The sequence below is a fragment of the Leptodactylus fuscus genome, chromosome 3 (assembly GCF_031893055.1).
Source record: "Leptodactylus fuscus isolate aLepFus1 chromosome 3, aLepFus1.hap2, whole genome shotgun sequence".
Taxonomy (NCBI): Eukaryota; Metazoa; Chordata; class Amphibia; order Anura; family Leptodactylidae; genus Leptodactylus; species Leptodactylus fuscus.
In genome coordinates this window covers 117,964,838-117,973,716 of record NC_134267.1, presented here as the reverse complement: position 1 = coordinate 117,973,716, position 8,879 = coordinate 117,964,838, and the positions used below count along the sequence as shown (strand labels likewise).

General features: G+C 43.2%; 1 pseudogene; it reads right to left on the bottom strand.

Annotated features, from left to right (window-relative positions):
- Nucleotides 1-3,720: 3,720 nt before the first annotated feature.
- Nucleotides 3,721-4,379, bottom strand: LOC142196894 (dynein axonemal assembly factor 19-like; annotated as a pseudogene).
- Nucleotides 4,380-8,879: the final 4,500 nt, after the last annotated feature.

Sequence of the window (8,879 nt, the reverse complement as noted above, 5' to 3'; positions counted from 1 at the left end):
TGGCACTTGCAGACACAATTTCAATGCTGATGTTTTTGCCAGCAGCTACGTGTGGTCATCTTCCATTTAGGAATATTTTTTGAACACTACTAAATGACAAATCAATGGCAAGGTGCAAGATCTGCAAACAGATAATTAGCCACATGCATGTAGGCATGCATGTAGGTCTCTCCGTACTCACTTGGTGTCAAAAGCTTATTTGGCAAAATGGAATTGGCAGTAGCAACAAGTGAACAAGACCATTCTATTCGTTCTCCCCATGATCATCGTTGTAGGCAGTCCACGTCTAGCACATGGTAACTGTCCTAATAATTATAATCTCCATATGCTTCTTCTACTCCTTCTCCACACCAACATCAGTCATCATCCATAAAGGATGCAAACAGCAATTTGCACCCAGGCATCTGGCTAGTCTGAAACCTGGCCAAGTTACTGGCAGTGCAGTCACTACCCTGCCATTTAGTGGTCAATGTTTTGAGCGTCAGAGGCCACAGTCTAGAAAAACACCAAGGCCCTGTGCTTTCTAGTATTGACATCTCCTTATGGGTGTAGGACAAGCACAGTTACAACACAAGACGGCACCCATCCATCTCCTCCAGTTCCTCCACACTGGGACATTTTACAATCTCAACTTCCCCAGAACAAGCCATTGATTACACTGCCCCTTCATCATTTCACTGACAGATATTGACACGTTTTCTTGAAAATATGTAAATTATCACTACTTAAAGCTACACATGCACCCATAGAGGAATCTTTTTTGGTGATTTTTTCTATATTCAATTCTTAATAACATTTTAAAATGGTAGGCAAACTGATGATGTGTCACAAACATTCCTTGAAATGCTATAAATTGACACTCTACCAACACAATGTTGATTTAACATGTGCTCATACATAGGGATAAAATGGGAATAAAAGATAATAAGGAAACAATGCTAAAAACGGATCACTGAGGCCTCAGCACGCATGCTTAAGTCAAAGAGCTTCAATCTGTTCCAAGGGTCTGAACTTAAAGACCCTTCTTTCCCGAGGTGAGACAATATAACTCTCTCAGACTCCTCCCTGAGTGATGTCATTAGGAGAGGAAGTCCTCTCCTCCATCTGGAAACCAAATAACTAAGAACAGTCATAATTTCTTGCCAGATGACTGTAGAGTCAGGCCAATGGTATGATGTGGTTCCTGGCAAGATTCTCATTGTGTAGATATCAAGGGTGACACCCCAATTGGGTAATAAGTTCAGTGTCTGGTCCTTTCCCCTGCTCTTAACACTACAGAGTTTGGACTTGGAGCATTCAGTTCCATCTTGTGCACCCGAGGAATTTAATGGTGCAACTGTGGCATTTCCTCCTATGGAAATATTATCAAAAACACATATCTTCTTAGTACTGTGTCCGGCTCTAGGCAGACTGTGGTCTGATTGCATAAGGCTCTTCCAGCCATAGCTCTGCAGGAAACCCCCGTGGAGATAATGAGTCTAACACAGGTATGCTAATGAAACTAGGGACAAGACAACAAAGGGCCTTGATTACAAACCAGAAATTCCCCATTCCTGCAGCAAATGGGTTAATATGATTATGTGATAATACACAGAAGAAAAATATATGACTTAAAAATACATAACTGAGTTCTAATCATCACATCACCATTTCTTCTGCATTTACATACAAAGATAACAGGCATTAAATAAGCCCACAGCCCTTATCAGGTTGTCAGAAAACTGCATTTAGCTAAGGCTGGATTAACACCAGCGTTCCAACTTCATTTAGGGTTTCTGTTCTCAAATCCACTTGAAAAATCTGCTTTTTCGGGTGGAAAACCGATGGACCCCATTATGGTGTATGGGGTCCACAGGTAACTGCTTCTTAAGCGAAATATGGTTTCCATTTTTCAGGTCCCCAAGTCAGGGTCGGACTGGGGTGTCTAGGGCCCACCAGTGGAATTGTTTCTAGGGGCCCACTGCCAGGACTCTGCAGATCAGCAGTGATACCAATACACGACGACTAAAGGTAATAACATGTCGGGAGCCATGCTGCTCACCCACTATACCTTGTGCACTACCTAAATGTACTGCTACACCTTGTATGGCAAGTGAACAGCATGGCTCCTATAAATGCTACTATTACCTGTAACTGCTCGGTCCTGGAAAAGGCTGATCTGCAGAGGTCCTGGCTGTTGTATCATCACAGATGTAATATTGATGGCCTATCCTAAGGACAGACCATCAATATTAGAAAGATGAATAAATCCTTTAGGGCTAGCTCACACAGAGATACATGAACTCCACGTGTAAACATTCCGTCGCAGATGCCAGGCATCCCGTTTTGGCATTCCACTCCGGATTAGGCTCAAATGAATTGGCCGGAGCCTCGCGCCGTGGATGCGGAGACTGACTCAGCCGCAGAATCTGCGGCAAGATAGGGCAGCTTGCTTCTTTTTTCCGCTACTAGCTAGTGGAAAAAAGAAGCGAGAGGCTCCCATTGAAGTCATTGGGAGCAATTTTTGGCAGCGGGTTTTGAAGCGGATTCTGCCTCAAAATCCACTGCCAACTCCCCCGTGTGAATGAGCCCTTAAAGTGGTTGTCCAGGCGGGAAGTGTAAAATCAAAAACAAATAAATATAAAAGCATACTCATCTTTCCCCGTCACTCCGTTGTACGCTGCCAGTGTCCATTCGGTCTCGTGCTGGCGCCTCCTTGCTGGGAGTCCTGCACCTCATGTGATCACTGAGACTAGTTAGATAAAGAATTTCCAGAAATGAGACCATGAGACCGAACAGACACAGGCGGGGACAACGGGCTGCTGGGGACAGGTGAGTATACTTTTTTTTTTTTTTACACCTCCCTGGTGGCCACCACAGTGATCACAACAAACATCAACGTTTCCTCATAAATTAACACAAGCAGGCCACAAAAGCAAGACCACAGTGATCACTCCAGTTTATAGACAACCTCTTTTAACTGGATGTCTGGGCCAAATTTTATTGGCACTTCACTGGTCTCCCCCAATACAGTGGTCTTTTCACTGGTCCCCCATAATGTATGGGGTACAGTGATGGGGCCATTATATTGTGTGGGAGCAGTGATGGGGCTAACATCCTGTGCGGAAGGGGGATATTAAAATGTGTGGGGCATATTAAAGGGGTTGTGCAGGGTTAATCTTTTTTTACGGCCTATGCTTAGAATAAGCCATAAATACCTCAAACCTCATATTGCAGAAACATAACGTCTTTGGCTACTATAGAAAAAAAAATTATGTGTTTTACAAAACCAGCAAAGTGAATGAGATGTAATCAAATTTACCTCATCTGCACACTGCAGGAAAAAAAGATGTGGAACAGCCACAAACGCTAAAATGTGTGCGTTTCTAAAAATATGGCCAGTTACTTTCAGCTGCGCAATCGAGAGAAAGTATCGAGAAAATGCATCAAAAGCGCAATAAAAAACGCTGTGGAAAAAATACATTGAGATTCGCCGCTATTTATTCCACAGGGTTTTTGAGCTACGTCTCACTGTTGGGCCTCATGATGATCATCTCAATATACTGTGTACTAGGGGCAACACGTTGGCTCAGTGGTAAGAAAGTTGCTTTATTTACAAAGAGTAGAAAAAAAAAAAAAAGCTTATAAGGTTAGATGACTACTATAATAAGTGAGGAAGTTCAGGATCAGAAGAGTGGTTCACGGCAGATTCCTATTAATACAATAGTAGTTGCATGTAGGTTAGCTTCCTGACTCACTGATATTATACAAGGTTGTTATCGCTTTAATGCAGATTTCAATCTATCATCTGCTTCATTTTCATAATTTACTGAATTCTGTAGCTTTACAAACAGGCTCTCGCAGTGTTCCATCTCATCCTTGCTGAGGAAGACCAAGTTGAGGGTGAAGCGTGGAGTCTTTGTCAAACACTGCAATATCTCCATCAATTCACCTGCCTGTCCATCCAGAAAAAACTCCTCCAATACAAGGAAGAACTCTCCCAGCAGACCTGAGCACACTTCTTCATGGAAGATCTGGAATGACTTCTCGGCCTCAATTTGCAAAAGGAAGTCATATCTTTTCTTCATATCTATACTCCTCCAAGTACAGGAAAACTCAAACGAATTTCTGGGTTCTGACAGTGATTCCTGTAACATCGCACAAGCTGGCTCTTTGGTCGAGCTGCTTGTTGTGGCAGTTGGGTTCCATGGCTGCTTCCTATAGCCTTTTCGGAACAGGTGCATGCGCAGTACGCCGCACGTGGGCAAGCTGCCCCGTGACCAGCATGCACCTATTCCGAAAAGGCGCGCGGACATATGCTGCCACCAATGAGATTTATAGAACCTGCCTTCGTCGCCTGGGTAAGCATCCAGCTCGAAGTAAGGCAGGTAAGTGACCATTTTTTATTTCACCACCAATAATTTTAACTGATGAACATCTGGGAAATTCTTTAGGTCCCCATTGATGATGGGGATTTATTCACTGAAGCATATTGGCCAATTTGATGCAACCATAAACTATATACATATTGTAGGATCAGAACACAAAGCATATTCGATTTCATATGGTGTGACTGTTAATTATTGGATCATTTATCTATTGTAGAAACTATTATATGTAGTAAATGATCATGGAACGTTTCTGTACTGACTATTTTTGTAAGCCCAAGGGTCACAAACAGTTTGTCCATCGTGATCATAATAGATCCATTTGTTAGTTTTTTGTGTATGTACCGTTTCATAGATGTCTATACATACCTGTCCTTTGGCGGGGAGGACTGATATGAAGATATGGGATATTTGCACTTATACAATGAATTTACACCACATGCTAATTTTACACCAGGTAATTTTGCTGTGATGCATTCGATATTTGTATTTCGTATTTAGTTTTTTTATTATGTAGCCTATAATTTTGAGAAAGGCTGAGAGCCCGAAACGCGTAGTGTCTCTTCCAACATAAATAAAGATGACCTATTTTGACGTTTGGCTGAGCGTGGTGATCCCTTCTAATTTCTGGTCCCCATCATTATATACCGACACCAAGGGTGGCACGGATCCTGCGGCTTCAACACTTGGGGCTGAACCCCCTCTTTAAAGTGGTTCACAGGCTTATTAAGTGGTTGTAATCACAACCACATAAGGTGAGGAGCTTTCATATTCTAGCCTTTTATTGCACCAAACGGTATTTTACCATATGCAGCTCAGTGCTGTTCTTTGCTTTTACTTTTTTTTTGTGTATGGGGAGGTGGGACACGAACTACGACAACGTAGGCATTGAAAAAAATGAAAAAACCCATGGCTGCCGAAAACATGTGACCTCCGTTTTATAAGAATATCGGCTGCCATCTTCGTGTCATTTTGCGGCTTGTAGATGTAGGGACAGATGTGCTGCTGAGGGCTAGAGAGGATTAGCTTCTAGTAGGCAGGGAAAAACTCAAGAAAAACAAGCTCTTTTCAGAGCCATACCGCAGGGAGAGGAGTCAAGCTTTCCACAGGGTGTCCCCCCGAAAACTAACAGGGATACAGAGCAATTAGGTCCGGCTATGTACACCACATCCAGCTTTCCACGAGATGTCCCCCCAAACAGCTAACAGGGATACAGAGCAATTCATTCCGGCTATATACACTCAACCCAGCTTTCCACGGAGCGTCCCCACAAACACCTAACAGGGATACTGAGCAATTCAGTCAGTCCATGTATGCTCAAACCTGTTTTTAATGCTGTACCCTCAAAGCTAAGTGGGATACACAGCAATTCAGTCAGGCTATAAAAGGTCAATCCAATTTTTAAGGGTCTAACCCCCCCCCCCCCAAAAAAAAAAAAAAAAAAAAAAAAAAGCTAAGTGTGATACACAGCAATTCAGACAGGCTATATAAGGTCAATCCAATTTTTAAGGGTCTACCCCCCAAAAGCTATGTGGGATACACAGCAATTCAGTCAGGCTATATAAGCTCAATCCAACGTTTGTTCAATCCAGTATTGTTTGCTCTTCATGGTGTGAACTATGCCTTTGTCTCTTGAAAAGCAACCCAACATGAAGTCAGCCATGTGTGCCAGTGTGTTACTTGACATGACTTCGCTGCCCCCAACTGTAAGGGTCACTCTCCATTTCCTCCATTTTCCACTCTCCTTCACACCATCCGTGCTGAAGCAATGGGATGCACTGAACTTCACCCTCAAGCCTCATGTGGGACAGTGACATGAAATGCCACTTCATCCCCCCCTCGTCTTCCTCCACCAGCCAACGGTGCGAAGATGAGAGGAGTGGCTACTTCTCGCTTACAAAAAAGGCTGCACTTTGAGCAGTATATCGGGCACAATGGTGTAGGTTTCAAAGAACCTTTGCACCAACAAGTTGAAAATGTGAGCCATGTGTGGTCCATGTTTGAGTCTGGCAAGCTCCAGATCTGCTACCAGGTTCTGGCCATTATCATATACGCCAACATGCCTGGGCCCAGGTGCTTCAGGGAAAACCACATTGCCATCACATCGAGGATGGCATCACTAACCTCGGGGGAAGTGTTTTTTCTGTCAGCCAAGCTGATGAGCTTCAACACGACCTGCTGACGTCTCCACACCCCAGTGCTGAAGATAGATAGGAGATAGATAGATAGATAGATAGATAGTTGTATATACATAGACATATACCCATCTACTCACACACAGTCATATACAACATACACACACCTATCTACACTCATACAGGACTCACACACAGTATATAAGATGCATAATGTAAACACATATACACATATTTTACCCAAGAATATATACTTACCTTTGGCTGAATTGCTGGGTGCACAGGACATGGAGGAAACTCCTGTGCAGCTCTGCCTGGCAGTGGAATAAGCTGTGACATCGCAAGAGACTTCTCCCCTCACACTCCGATGCTGAGGGGGAGGGGCGGCACAGCAAGCTGATGTGTGCAGGGAAACTTTTGCAAACAGTGATTGGCAGCCCCCCTCCCCCCTCCTAATGCAGACCCTGGATAGATGCTGAATTTCAAAAGGACTTTTGATGACATCATCAATGACATCATCAAAGGTCCTTTAACTTTAATACTGAGTAGGTAAAAAAAAAAAAGTTCCGTGACTGCCACCCCCTCCCAAACTGCCGCCCTGAGGCAGCTGCCTCACGTCGCCTCATTAGAGGTGCGGCCCTGCCTGTGGGTCACCCTTTAGAATTTTTCCAGAGGCACAACTCTTCAGCGACTTGACACAAGGCGCCTGTAAGAGAGCGCAGCAAAGTATAGTTACCACAAACAACAGCTCTCAGCACAACCGGGGAAAGAGACAGCAAACCCTTGAACGACAGAAAAACATTGATTCTTATAGTATAGCAACCTATACTGAGCAGAGATTCTGCCAATGGCAACAACAAGCCTCCCTAGGGTCTATGTAGAGGTATAAGTATATGGGATACAGCAGTAGCAGTTGCTATCGGATCCTGGACCCTGACGGGGTACAAAGGTCCTTCTGCCACATTAAAATGATCACTATTATAAATGGCACAAGGTAGATAGGAACTCCATTACAGATTTTGCATTGTGGTTAAGACTTTAAGTTACATCTCTAGGTTTCTGTGTTGTCAGTTGTCCCTTTCATTCTCTTACAAGTTGACAATTTCATTTATGTCCCTATAATTAAAAATATATTTGGGATAAAAATCAATGCCACACATGTCTACATTTCATAACACAAGGTAATATATATATCACTTACTAGACATTTCTTATCATCTAGACTGAGAATTGGTATGTCAGTACGAAAGCTGAAATATCTCAACAGTTATTTTAGGTTAGATATTGCTCATACTTAAATATAATGATAATATAAAATAAACTACATCAGAATATGGATGGTGTCTTACAAGCTACGAACACCTTAGTAATGTCAGTAGCACCCACATGAACATTACAGTACTTTGTCAAATAAAATTAAGCAAAATGCTTCAACATTAGGTTACTCGGTAGTTTCTTTGATCTCTGTGCCAAAGAGAGGGAAGCCTCAGTTCTGTCACCCTCTCAAGTTTAGTTAGCTAGTGATAATGTACTATTATCTTCATTAAAAGAATATATCTAATCTCGGACTAAAACTGCAAAACAGTAAGAATTCTGGAACTGATATAAATGTCTTAAAATATCCGCAGGTTCCCGGCAGCATTAGGGCTCATTCACACGGAGTAAACGCCAGCTTATTCTGAACGTAAAACACGTTCAGAATCAGCGGCATATAAAGCAGTTCCATTCATTTCTATGGGAGCCGGCATACGAGCGCTCCCCATGGAAATGAATGGGCTGCTTTTTTTCACTACGAGCACTCCCATTGAAGTGAACGGAAAGTGCCCGTGTGTACGGCTCGGCATGAGCAGAGCTAGCCGTACACGCAGCGCTTCCCATTCATTTCAATGGGAGCGCTCATAGTGAAAAAAGCAGCCCATTCATTTCTATGGGGAGCGCTCGTATTCCAGCTCCCATAGAAATGAATGGAACTGCTTTATACACCGCTGATTCTGAACGTGTTTTACATTCAGAATAAGCTGGCGTTTACTCCGTGTGAATGAGCCCTTAGCCTGTAATCAGAGATGACTCTAATCATAGGCATTTAACCACTCAGATGCCGTGGTCAAATACAAACTTCTGAGTGGTTACTTTAACTTTCTATTTTATTGTCGGTAATGGGATCGTCCCCCCTGTAGCAAAATCGCGGCAGCCGTCCCATCACCATGTAAACCGGGAGCCTTCTGAAGGCTTCCAGCCCTGCCATAGTAACGTAACTGCTAGGGTTGAGTGATTGGGATCAGAAAAGATCGGATCCCAATCGGCGATCGAGTAAATTTCACGATCGCGATCGGGTTCCAATCCCGCCTAAAAAAGATCGGGAACAGAATTCCGATCC